The sequence below is a fragment of the Erigeron canadensis genome, chromosome 5, assembly GCF_010389155.1.
Source record: "Erigeron canadensis isolate Cc75 chromosome 5, C_canadensis_v1, whole genome shotgun sequence".
NCBI classification, from domain to species: Eukaryota; Viridiplantae; Streptophyta; class Magnoliopsida; order Asterales; family Asteraceae; genus Erigeron; species Erigeron canadensis.
The window spans coordinates 6,893,065-6,907,039 of NC_057765.1; the positions used below are offsets into that span (position 1 = coordinate 6,893,065).

Consider the following 13,975-nt stretch of genomic DNA (forward strand, 5'->3'; position numbering starts at 1 on the left):
TTGAACAATACATGTGTATTGTAATACACTTCCTTAAATTTCACTTCTAAAGCCTAGTTCCAAACATCTTTCTTCACCTCTTCCTTCCTAAGCACACAAAAACAAAATGTAAAAGATCTGTACAACAAGCAAAATAGGTTTCAAATGAAAAGTCAAGATTCAAACCTTTTGAGGTAATCAAGAATAAGCAATCTCGCTCCAGCAGGGATATCCATCTCTTGTAGATCACTATATATGATTCATATATCGTACCAAAAATATACATAAATCAATAGAACTATTAAACAAACCACAATATATAGATAAAGATTCTTGGTTACTACTTACCGGTGAGTAAGCAATGGGAGAGTCTTGTCTGTGAACAAACCCTTTCTTGAGTCTTGGATTCGCTGACAAGACTTACTCGTTGACATGTATAGTCAGCAAGTCTTCAGCAAGTCCAGTGACTCTCCTCAGCGGGTTGCATGCTGACCAAATGTTTGTCATGGCGGGAAGTATTCAAACCATATGAAGACAGGAGTCACATGGTGGTTCTTCCAACTGTAACATACCTTAATTGGAAAAGGTACTTGTTGGGACCAAAACTTGGGTCTTCTCTCTCATACCCATTTTGGTAAAGAAGACAAAATCTCCTGCTTGGAAGTACAAGGAGCCAATGGAATGTCAACAACCACCATCTATCTCTATCAAAGGAAGGCTGTGTTGCCCTAATTCTTCCTCTATATAAAGCAACACAGCCGCATTGTATCAAGTGTGTTAGTCACCTTGAAAGTGTGTGTCACTTGTAATTGTTTAAGTTTTTAGTGTGTCTAGACTTAGCAATTACCTCTGTTCTTTTGTATTCTTATAAGTCAAGTGTGTAAGATCAACCATGTATTCATCGTTTAATCAATGATACATATGATTATCCTTGCATTGATGTACTACAATTGAACTTGATGTTGTTCTTGTTATTTACTTGCTTATTTACTTTCTTGTCTAATTTAAATATAACATAAGTTGTGCATTAGTGAACCATCAAGTGGTATCAGAGCCACCATTCCTAAATCATTGGAACAAGATCTGTTTGCCTCCTTGTGTTTACATTTAAAACTTCTGTTCTTTAATTCTTCTTGAAACCTTCTCTCTCTAAAACAAGAACATGTCTTCTGTTCCCAGCCTAGTGAACACACGTGACTTTGGCTACGTGTCGACACCTCCTAAGTTCGAGCCCAAAGATTTTGGGTCTTGGAAGGAGAGGATGCTTCTTCACATCTCTGGTGTGGAACCCTATTTAATGACCATATTAACTGAGGGTCCATACGTACCGATGTATGTCCAAAGGACTCCAGGAGCTACACCTGAAGCTCCTGAGATAGTCACTGACCTGGTTAAACCAGAGGTTCAATGGACAGATGAAGAAAGAAAGCTGGCAAATCTTGATGCTAGATTGAAAAACATGATTATCGTTACTCTTCCCACTGAAATCATGAAACTAGTCATCAAGTATCTCTCTTCAAAGGAAGTATGGGACAGACTTGTCAGCACCTATGAAGGATCTGCTGACCTCATCAAAATCAAGAAAATTGATTTGAAAAGAGCTTATGAAAACTTCTTCTCTCTTCCTGATGAAAGTCTTGAGAGCACCTATACTCGCTTTATAGGGTTGCTCAATGATATGACAAATGTTGGCATTACTCATGATAACTTTGAAGTATGTCATAAATTCATCGACTCTCTTCCTCTTAAGTGGCAAAACTTAAGACAAATTCTTCGTACAACGAAGAAAATCCAAGATTTTGATCTTGAAGAACTTTTTGGCACTCTTCAATTTGAAGAGAGAGCATTGGCTCAAAATATTCGAGCCTCTGCTGATGCCAAAAGACATGCTGGCCCTTCTTCTTCTTCTTCTTCCTCTGTCAGCATCTCCTCTCATCCTATTTCTGACCCTATCGCTCTTGTTTCTACTGAGCCCATCGATCTCTATGATGGTGCCAGTACTTCAATTCTTCCAGCACCTATTCAGACCCTCATTGATGAGCTGGATGATAAAGAAAAACAAGATTTGTTCAATGACTTCATGGGCTTTGCCCTTGTTGCTGGTAGACGATACTCCAGAAGGTGGAACAATCGCAAAACGGTTGCTCCCCTCAAACCTCCTGTTGACAAATCACAGGAAGAGTGCTGGAGGTGTGGCAGAAAAGGCCACTACCAAAAGGAGTGCAGACTCTCTATTCCCAATCCTGCTGCTCCCAAAACTAATCCTTCTAAATCTGCTGATGAATATAGGAACAAATACTATCAGCTGAGGGCTAAGGTGGCTGAAACAGAGGATGCCAAAGTTCCAGCAAAAGGTCTAATTGCTAAAGAACATGATTGGGCTGGCTCAGATGATTCTGATGATGACGATTATGTTGATGCCATGTGCCTCATGGAACTTGCTGACAGTGATGCTCTGACAAAGGATCAAGTCTCCTCTAGTCAATGGGTAAACGTCACTGTTAAAAAGGTACACTCTCTTCTTTCTTCCTCTTTTAATCATGACAAGACCAAAATTATTGAGTCTTTGTCTTGTGATCTTCAGTTCATAGAAAGTCTACGTGCTGAACTTCAATCTAAACTTAACTCTGCTGGAGTAGAGTTAAGAGAAAAATCTGAAAAACTTGTGAAATTGAAAAATGTTCATGTTGAACTTCAATCTCATGAGTTGATGACTCAGAAACTCCAGCTTGAGAATGAAACTCTCAAGGCTGAAGTTTCTAATCTAAAGAAAATTGTGACCTCCTGGTCAAAGGCTTCCAAATTTCATCATCAATGCTTGAGCGAGCAAGTCCCTGCTCAAGTACAAGCAGTGATTGGTGGCAATTTTGATGCTGCTGCCTCTATTGCTGACTCTTTTAATGATGATGTAAAGCCTGACATCTCTATTCCTCCTCCCTGTTCATCTTCCATTTCTCAAGAAGAGATGAAAAAGTGGTATTTTGTCAAGGGACAAAATGACTACCATGCTGAGATGGATTCTAAGGCTACGGCGTCCACCAGTGTGCCCTCTTCCTCAAATGTTAAAAGTACCAGTTCCTCAACCAGTACTTTTGACATGTTCTCTCATCTTCCCATTGTTGGCATGATGCCATATGAAGGGAGAATACAACATTCTCCACCTAGAACCTTTAAAGGGGATATTTCAAGTGATGGGTATGTACCCATTGCTCCTCAGCGTTTATCTGCAAAAGGTGCTGAGCCTTTTAAAAGAAGCACTATTGCTGCTCCCTATGACTATGGTACTCCTCAGCGGGTCAATCATGTCGTTCAGCAACTCTCTAGTGCTCAATCTTCCTCTCAGCTGGAACCTACCCATGCAAATTCAATGTCTGAAGATCATCTAATGAACAGAAGGGTTAGGTTCGCTGATGCAAGACATCAGCAAGTACTTCCCACAAAGGCTGTACCTGCTGATACTCAAACTAATACAGCATCTCAATCTATGCCTTCAAAATCAAATCTAAGGCATATCACTCTTAAAAGAGGAAGACTGCCTTCTCAAAACAGGTCTACCACTCCTCAGTGAGGACACTTTCCACATCAGCAGGTAAGGCCTATAACTCCTCAGCGAGGACATTTGCCACATCAGCAAATGAGACCTACTACTCCACAAGTAGGACAAGTGCCTTCTCAGCACAGTCAATCCTCAGTGTCCAACAGGGAGTACCTACCTCATAGGCAAAGGAGGTCAGTCACTCCAAAACGTCAAGTCAGATCCACAACTCCTAACTATGTGAATCAGTCTCAGCAGGGTTCCTCTTCTTCCTATCCTGCTGGAAAGCAAGCATGGACCATGATTAGAGGACATCAAAATCCTCAAAATCATCATGGTGAATCCATCCTTGGTCCTGTTCCTCAATTGCCCCCTCCTAAACTTAGACAAAGGAATAAATCCAAGTCTAAGCAAAAGAGCAAGGCTTCCTCTTCCTCTACTCCTTAAATAAATGAACTTACTCAGCGAGTAAATGATCTTTCCTCTCAGCTGAGGGACTTTCTCATTCAGAATCAAGGCAATCCCTCTGACAAAAAATGCTATCTTTGTAGCAGCAGAAGACATGTTGCCTCTGAATGTGTATTATACAGCCCAAGAGATGCTCCAGCGGTTGTATTTCAACCAAACATCTCTGCAGCTACTGAAACATCTTCTTCCTCTACACGGATCAGTGAGAACCTCTCTACTGAACTAGTTATCAGTGACACCTCCTCTGTCACAAATGCAAGCATTGCTGAATACATTGAAGCTCAGCGCTTTGAAATTCCCCATTCTCAGAGGGTTATTTCAAATGCTTGGGGACAACCTTCAATGCTGGTTGAGTATAGCGCTCCTGATGTAGTGAGCAGCTATGCATATCTTCATAATAATGAAACCAACATAATGCCCTCCAATGAAGATAACACTACTCCTGTCTCTATGGGAAATCACACTACTCTTGAGGAGGCTCTCTCTGAAGAGCCAATATCCTCCCCTGAAGTACCTTCAGTTAATCTTGCTGACATAGCAATGGATGAACTAAGTGAACCCTAAATCCTTTCTTTTCATCCATGCAGGGCTCGCTAGGAAAAGGAGTGTGGTATTTGGACAGCGGTTGTTCAAAACACATGACTGGCTCTAAGTCCCTGCTGGATAACTATACAGAGGCACCTGGTCCTACAGTGGTGTTTGGTGATAACTCCACTGGACAGACTGAAGGGTATGGTCTTTTGTCTAATAGCCTTATAAAATTCTCAAAAGTTGCTTATCTAAATGGATTAAAGCATAATCTCATCAGCATAAGTCAACTTTGTGATGCTGACTACAAAGTAATCCTTGATAAACATCAAGGCACTGTAGTAAACATCAACAAGGAAGTCGTCTTGGTCGCACCAAGAAAAGAGATGTATATCTTGTAGACTTTAATCCTATCAAGACTGATAGTGAGACTTGTTTCTTTGCCAAGTCAGCATCCGAGTTAAATTGGTTATGGCACAAGCGTATGCCGCATGTGAACTTCAAAACCATAAACTCACTGGCCAAAAAGAACCTTGTTCGTGGCCTTCCTCCTCTGTCCTTTGAAAAGGACAGACTTTGTGGTGTTTGTGAAAAAGGCAAATGCCATAGAGCTAATTTCAAAACAAAACAAGCTAATTCTGTTAAGGGTTGCTTTCACCTTTTTCACATGGACCTTTTTGGACCAGTGAATGTCCAAAGTCTAAAGGGTAGTAGATACACTTTAGTAATTGTGGATGAATATTCACGATACACTTGGACAATTTTTCTTAATTCTAAGAGTGATGCTGCTGATGAAATTATCAAATTCATTAAGAAAATGGAAAATCTCAACAGCATAAGGGTCAAAGAACTCAGAAGTGATCATGGCACTGAGTTTAGAAACCACACTCTTGAAACTTTTTGTGCTGATCAAGGGATCTCACAAAACTTCTCATCTACTAGAACTCCTGAGCAAAATGGTGTTGCTGAAAGGAGAAATAGAACTCTTATTGAGGCAGCACGTACTATGCTCAGTGAGTCCTCACTTCCCAGTAGGTTTTGGGCTGAAGCAGTCAACACTGCTTGTCACACTCAAAATCGATGTCTCATTGTTAAAAGACATGACAAGACAGCATATGAAGTGTTAAGAGGAAAGAAACCTCAAATCAAATAATTCTATGTATTTGGTTGTCCTGTCTTTATTCTTAATAATAAGGATCATTTAGGCAAATTTGATCCTAAAGCTGATGATGGTTACTTTGTTGGATACTCTGCCATTAGCAAAGCTTTTAGAGTATTTAATACTCGACTTCAAAAAGTGGATGAATCCATTCATGTCACTTTTGATGAAAGCTCATCTTCTCTTAAAGACATCCAACCATCTTCTACTGAAGAGATCTTCAATGAGCTCACTAATCCTCCTACGGAGGATGCTGACTCATTTGTTGATGCTTCTTGCTCGTCTCCTCTTGATCAGCAACTCACTGAGGACAGTTCAGCAGATCCTGAGCTGGAGCAAGTTGCTGCTCATATCTATACGATTGAGCCAGTTGAGTCTATCTTAAGGTCAATCCATGCTGCATCAGCCAAACCTAGATCACTGGCTGATGATGTGCAAGTTGATGACTTTGCTGATGATGAGTTTCATGATGCTTCAGCTAACACTGAAGACATGGAGTCTGCTGATGACCCCATCATTGATAACTCAAATCAGTCAAATGGTTCCACTGATCAAACTCCTCTTGATCCTTCAATTACCATTGATTTCTCCTCTTATTCTTCTCCTGCTGATCCCATACAAATGTCTTCCGCTGCCACTCTAGGTTCATCAAGTGTCCCATCACTTAATGTAGATGTAGATTCGTTGTGACAATCGCAACATAGATTTGATTATTGTTTATGTTTTTAGGAACTTGTTTGTAATCATTTAAATAAGAACTTGTGTTGATATTTAATGATTACGTTTGGACTTCTATATTATATCTGTTTATGTTTTGTATTGTGTTTGTGTGTTATATATTGTTTTGCAGGTACAAGAACATAGAATCAAGGTTTATAAGTGTCGTAGAACACTTAAACGGTGATTGGATGTTATGTACGAGTCAAACGAAGTCAAACAAAGAACAACGGGTCGTCCCTCGTGCTGACGTCATCAACATGTAGGAACAACCTCGTGCTGACGTCAGCACGAGGCAGATCGGTTGTTAATTGTTTCGGGCCTAATACGTAATTAAGGCCTAAGCCCACACGATCCAATACGTAACTAGCATAAATACAAGACCTAATCTACGAAATTAGGTTAATGATTTACGAATCCTTGATAGTTATTCACGAATTTATGAGCTAAGGTTAATTGTTCCTTCGTGTGTTCTTTTACACGAACCACAAGCCTTGTGCATCTCCTTGGGTTGGTTAATTGCTCATTAATCAACGAAAGGCAATAGCAATCTAGTTATCTCAAGAGGATTCCGCACTCTTGACATAACGAATCACGTCTTATTATGATCCACGCAACAATAGGGCACCTTACAAGTGGTATCAAAGCCCTAAGGTTGATTACCATAAGGTTTAAGACTGTTTGATTTGCTATTGATTGCAAATTCGTTCGAAATTCGTGTTTTTCTTTGTGTTCGTGTCTAACTTCGCGCGACCTCGTGCTTACGTCAGCATGAGGTAATCCTTGCTTAGTGCGTACGTCAGCACTAACTTGACTTCGTGTCAGCTTTGCTAATGCCACGTCTGCACGAACTGATCTTCGTGCTCAGGTGCGTGACCTCGTGTGTCTTCGTGTCACGTGCTTCTCGTGTGACTTCGTGTTCTTCGTGTCACGTGCTTCTCGCGTGACCTCGTGTCCTTCGTGTCACGTGCTTCTTGCGTGTCCTCGTGTTCTTCGTGCCACGTGTACTTCGTCTCACACGAACTTAGTGTTATTTCGTTTAATTTGTTAACAAAAGATTCGAAATGACTACTTTACCAGTTGCCGCAAACTCACCTAATGCCTTACTTATCAGCCAGATGATCATGCATGATCATGAGGTTGGTCGGGGTAATACACCTCCAAAGCTTTTCCGAATGGAGAATTATTGGATGTGGAAGAGACGTTTTGAAGACTACATTCGTCTCACTGACATGGAAATGTGGCTAGTAATAACTCAAGGTTTTGATTGGCCTTCATATGAGAAGAACGGAGTAATCAATAGGTATACTTATGCTGATATGCCTATTGAATAACGTAAAAGATACGCTGTTGAAGGGAAGGCTTTGTCAACTCTAACTATGGCATTGCCTCAAGATAGTGTACATCTGTTTAAAAAGTACACTACTTCAAAGGATTTATGGGATGCTCTTGAAATGTATTGTGAGGGTGATGCAACTTTGAAGAAAAACCGTATCAAGCTTCTCAAGCGACAATATGAAGCCTTTAATGGACTGAAAGGGGAATCTCTTGATGAGATTATTATTCGATTCAGTCATCTAACCACTGAATTGTCATACTTTGAAGTTGTTTATCCTCAAACTGAGCTAGTTGATAAGTTTCTGGATTCACTGCCTAAAACTTGGACTGATTATGTTCATCAACTTCAAGATGATCAGGAATACAGTACATGGGATTTTGAGAAGGTAGTCTCCAAGCTAAAGAACAGAGATATGAAGAGAAGGATTAAGGACACTCACTCAGATTTTACACAAGATCCATCCTTATATCATGCTAAGTCTGTTCTTTTATCAAGTTCCAGCTCAGGAAATAATGCATTTCTAAGTGGTGCAGAAGCCACACCAATAGTAGATGCTGATGGTATTGCCGGATATGTTGCTTATGACAATACAAATTCAAATGTTAAGAGCAATGCATAATCTTTCCATTCTATGCCAATGAGTATGAGTTCTGCAGAGGGAAGAATGAGTATTTACGCAGCCTTTTGTAATGCTCATGAAGCATTTATTGGAGGAAAGGTTATTGATCCTGCAGTAATTGATGAGGATTACAATCAAATAGATCCTGATGATTTGGAAGAAATGGATCTACAATGGCAGCTTGCTATGCTTACTATTAAGGTCAGAAGATTCACTCAGAGAACTGGTAGACCTATAGGTAATGGCACTAAAGGTTTTGACAAATCCAAAGTGAAATGTTATAATTGTGATGGATTTGGTCATTTTGCAAGAGAGTGTCAAAGGCCTAAAAGGATTGATAATACTGTTGCTGGTCGTCAAAATTATAATCAAGGCGGTGTTACACCAAATAATCATAAGACGCAAGCAATGATTACATACCCTGTTACTCCACAGCAGCCTGTTTCGTCACCATTTTCGGATTCAAAGGTTGTTGTTGTTCAAAATCCGATGGTATTTATCAATGAGATACACAATCCGATGATACCTTGAATCATGCCTATATGGTAGAATTATATGATGAGGTAGCCGCAACGATTGATTATGCTGTGTACTCAAGTGAAGAAAGTGCATCTGAGATAGTACAGAAGAATATGTGTAATGTTGCTGAAACAGTAAGATCTGAGAGTGAACAGATGAAGAAAAGAAAGAGTCATCAAATCCTGCTGATGACATTTCTATGCAGAGCATTGAAGAACAGATGAAGAACTTTGAGATACTTGAAGGTATGACAACTGAAGATTTCATTGCATACATGGCAGATTGCAAGGCTGCAGATCAGAAGGTATCATGTTCTTTATCTTCTATAATTGATGTATGTAGAATGGTGTCAGATTTAAAAGAAGAAATATTGAAACTAAAAGAGAATTCAACTAGTTTAATTGATGAAAATGTTATCCGTGAAAAGGAAGGTAATGAGTCTAAAGATTCCGATTTACGTCTACAAGATCACCAACAAACTAAATTAGTTTTTAATCTAGATGAAGTAGTATACTATACTTTGAAAGACCGTGATACAATTTTTTATGATAAAGAAGTATCTATAAATAGGATTGAACCTAAAACAATAATTGATAAAGTTTGGTGTGTAGAAAATAAAGAAGAATGGTTAGCCGAACAAATTCCATATAAGGATAGACATTATGCTCCTTTTAAACCAATAACAAATATGGAAGAAGCAATATAGACGCTTGATACCATAAATGAAATGAAGGAGTATGGTATACCAATCCCTGAAATAGAGAATGGTCAATCTAGAAAACAACAAGTAAAGAAATGCTATACTTGTCGTGAGAAAGGCCATATAGCTATTGAATGTCCAAATAGGAAGGTCAAGAATCCTAAGAATGACAGTCAAGTCAAGTCACGGGATGTTAATAATATTCCTAAAACTCAAGGGAAGGGTAAACTAGTTGAACAAGTAGCTTCACCAAAGTTTATGAGTGCATATAAGAAGGATTATTATGAGGAGTATGCAAAAAGACATCCTGATAATAAAAATGCACAGAATTATGTTAAGTTACTTAGAAATGTGTCATATGGAGAGTCTATTGTTACAGATCAAAGGAAAAGTGTCAATAGGGCTAAGACTCTAAAACGACAGGGACTTTCACAGAATACTACTTTTAGTAGTGTAAGTCCGAGTCGTTCTCGTACACCTCAAAGGAGTAATTCACCTAAGAAGATGACTCAACAAAATCGATCCCCTCCTGTTAGAATTAATAGTTCATCTAAATTCTATGATCGATTAGGGAGTCAACCTAGATTTGGTACTCACTCACCAAGGAATTCTCCTCCTAAGACTCGTTTCACCTCACCTAAGAAACAGTCTATGACACCATCTTCATCCAAGGCTCCATTAAAGAGCGATGGATGTTGGTCCGAATTAATCATCAGAGATGAATTCGGCAAACCTAAACCTCAAAAGGTTTGGGTTCCCTTCAGAAACTAACCATCTTATCGTCTAATGTGCAGGGAGAACCAAGGAAGCCTATTAGTCTTTGGTATGTTGACAGTGGATGCTCTCGGCACATGACAGGGGAGAAGAACGTTTTGTCCAACTATGAAGATGTAAATGGTTCGTACGTTAGTTTCGCTGGTCCCAAGGGCGGCAACATCTCGGGCCAAGGTGATGTTGTTAATGGGAAGATCACGCTGGAGAAAGTCAATTATGTGGAACAGTTATCACACAATTTATTAAGTGTTTCTCAGATTTGTGACAAGGGTAACACTGTCCATTTTAATGAGAAAGAAGCACTTATATTGAAACCGGGATATGTTATTCCTTAAGACTGGATCCTGCTGAAAGCTCCTAGGAAGAGAGACATCTATGGCCTTGTGTTAGGTGTTGATAATCCAGAGGAGTCTGTTTGCTTGTTATCAAAAGCAAACGAATCTGAATCGTTACTATGGCATAGAAGAATGGGACATATCAATTTCCGAAAGATGAATGACATTGTCAAACATGGTTTGGTTGACGGCGTTCCCATGAAACGGTTTGGAATGGAAGGCAAATGTGTACCTTGTCTGAAAGGTAAACAGCAAAAGTCTGCCCATAAACCGAAACAAGAAAATTCTATTGCCAATCCTTTTGAGTTTCTTCACATGGATTTATTTGATCCAGTAAATGTAAGAAGTATTGGTGGGATGTATTACTGTTTGGTGGTTACTGATGATTACTCGAGATTCTCATGGGTATTCTTTCTTAAATCGAAAGATGAAACTCCGCAGATTTTGATAAATTTCTTTGTCGAAACTGAAAACATTTATGGAGTTCGTGTTAAGAGAATCAGGAGCGACAACGGAACTGAATTCAAGAATAATGTGATGGATGTCTTTTGTTTGTCAAAGGGAATCCAACATCAATACAGTTCTCCGTATGAACCACAACAGAATGGAGTTGCTGAAAGGAAGAATAGGACTCTAATCGAGACAGCCAGAACTATGCTTGCAGATTCAGGGCTTCCTACTATGTTTTAGGCGGAAGCGGTGAATACAACTTGCCATATTTTAAATAGGGTTACAGTAGTTAAGCGTCATAATAAGACTTGTTATGAGCTTCTACATAAGAAGAAACCAAATTTACAAAATGTTGAACCATTCGGTGTACCGTGTACTTTCTTGAAGTATCCACCTCAGTCAAAGTTTGATTCAAAGGTTGAAGAGGGATTTCTCATGGGTTATAAACCGGGAACATCAATTCGGCGGGTTTACAACAAACAGACCGGCAAAGTTGATTTGGGAACAAATGTAAAGATTGTCAGTCATAAGCCCGCTATACATTCTGGAAGTGGCAAAAACCTCGATTATGATAGTGTGTTTAGTTCACCACATGGTCCTGATTCTTATTCAGATCCTGAGACAGTTGACGATGTGATTATTTTAAGAGATCACATGGATAATACTCCTATATCTCCGCCTACTCGGAATGTCGATACTGCTCCAATCAACGTTCAGTCGACTACTGATATTGATGAGAGTGGTAAGGACAAGGATAAGACACCAGATTCAGACAATAATGAACCCACAAACACTACACCACCTACTCCATCGAAGGTTACACTGCCCGATGATGATCCTATTTCTGAAGAATCGGAAGATGAATTCAACTCTCCTGAGTTTAAGATTAGAACAAATTTAGGAGACAGTTTGAATGTTGATTCGGTTCCTCAATATCGATTTAATAAGGATCACCCAGTTGAAAATATTCTTGGAAATGCTACAGAACCTGTTCGAACTAGAAATCAATTGAATAAGGATCTGACTAGTTTGTTTTGTGAAGTGAAAGACACTGGTTTGATAACTGAGTGTTTGTATTCTGGTTTCATTTCACAAGTAGAACCTAAGAATGTTAAGGAAGCACTTCAAGATCCATGTTGGGTTGAAGCTATGCAAGAAGAATTAGCTCAATTTGAAAAACTTGGAGTTTGGGGGTTAGTAGATGTGCCTAGAGGTAAAGAACCAATTGGAATTCGTTGGGTATATAAATGAAAACGAGATGACAAAGGGATCATTACTAGAAATAAAGCACGTTTGGTTGTTCAGGGGTTTGCACAACGAGAAGGATATGACTATAACGAAACTTTTGCACCAATTGCTAGGATTGAAGCTATAAGGCTATTTTTAGCTTTTGCAAGTTTCAAAGGTATAAAGGTGTATCAGTTAGACGTTAAGAGTGCCTTCTTGTACGGTGAAGTCAAAGAAGAAGTGTATGTTTATCAACCACCGGGGTTTGAAGATCCAAATTATCCAAGAAGAGCATATCGATTGGATAAGGCTCTTTATCAAGCACATTTGTTGTCGACACATTTGTTGACAAATGGCTTTACAAGAGGATCGATAGACAACACATTGTTTATCAAGTGGAAGAAGCGAGATTATCTGATTGTACAAGTTTATGTGGATGATATCATTTTTGGTTCATCTAATATAAAGATGTGCAAAGAGTTTGAAATGAGCATGAAAAATGACTTTGAAATGAGTGCTATAGGGGAATTACAATTTTTCCTCGGACTACAAGTAGATCAAAGGAAAGATGGATTCTTTATTCACCAGTCTAAGTATGTTGATGACATCTTGGAGAGGTTTCAAATGTTAGAGTCTAAGACATATGGTACTCCTATTCAGCAAAATCATGGTTTAGGGGTTCTTGATCCGAAAGATGAACTTGTGGATGCAACTTATTATCGTGCTATTATTGGCTCATTGATGTATCTGACTGCTTCGCGTCCAGATATCATGTTCGCTGTTTGTCTTTGCGCTAGATTTCAAGCTAGTCCGAAAGAGTCACATTTCACTGCAGCAAAGCGTATTCTACGTTATCTTAAGGGAAACCAAGGGCTTGGTCTATGGTATCCAATGGGAGGAACGTTTGATTTTGTTGCATATACTGATTCGGATTTTGGCGGTTGTAACAATGACAGAAAGTCTACGACTGGAGGTTGTCAGTTGTTAGGAGGGAGATTAGTATCGTGGCAATGCAAGAAGCAGACATGTGTTGCTCAGTCTTCATGTGAGGCAGAGTATATGGCTGCTGGTAGCTATTGTTCCCAGGTATTGTGGATTCAGCAACAACTTCGTGACTACGGTATGGATTTTCTTGATATTCCTATTAGAATAGACAATAAGTCAGCAATAGACATTACAAATAACCCTGTCATGCATAAGGTCACCAAGCATATTGATATTAGGCATCATTTCTTGCGTGATTGTGCCCAAAAGAAGTTAATTCATTTGGAAAAGGTTATAACCGATGATAATTTAGCTGATCTGTATACCAAAGCATTTGATAAGACTCGATTTGAGAAGCTAATTCTTCTCAATGGGATGAAAAATGCTGATTCATATTAAATCTCTCAAAGAACTAATTTTGTAAGTTTGTGTCTGTAAATAGTTAGAGTCATAAAAATACAAAAAGAGTTCTTAGTGTCATAAAAGCCATAAAAATGTGAAAAATGAGAAAATGACAAAAAATATGGAGAGATTTAAGTTAATGCTGTAAGATGATTAGAAGTGAGGATACTTAGCTTTTAAGTCTGCTTAATCGTAATACAACTGCTTAGTTCAGTGATTACAATTTAGGATATATTGGTA

General features: G+C 39.0%; 1 long non-coding RNA gene across 1 annotated transcript; it reads right to left on the minus strand.

Moving 5' to 3' along the window:
- On the minus strand, positions 1–365 carry LOC122600085. The gene is made up of 3 exons (XR_006323991.1): positions 328–365; positions 166–228; positions 1–87 (listed from the first exon to the last, which is right to left on the minus strand). It is a non-coding gene; the product is annotated as an uncharacterized LOC122600085 (long non-coding RNA).
- Between the last annotated feature and the right edge of the window lie 13,610 nt (positions 366–13,975).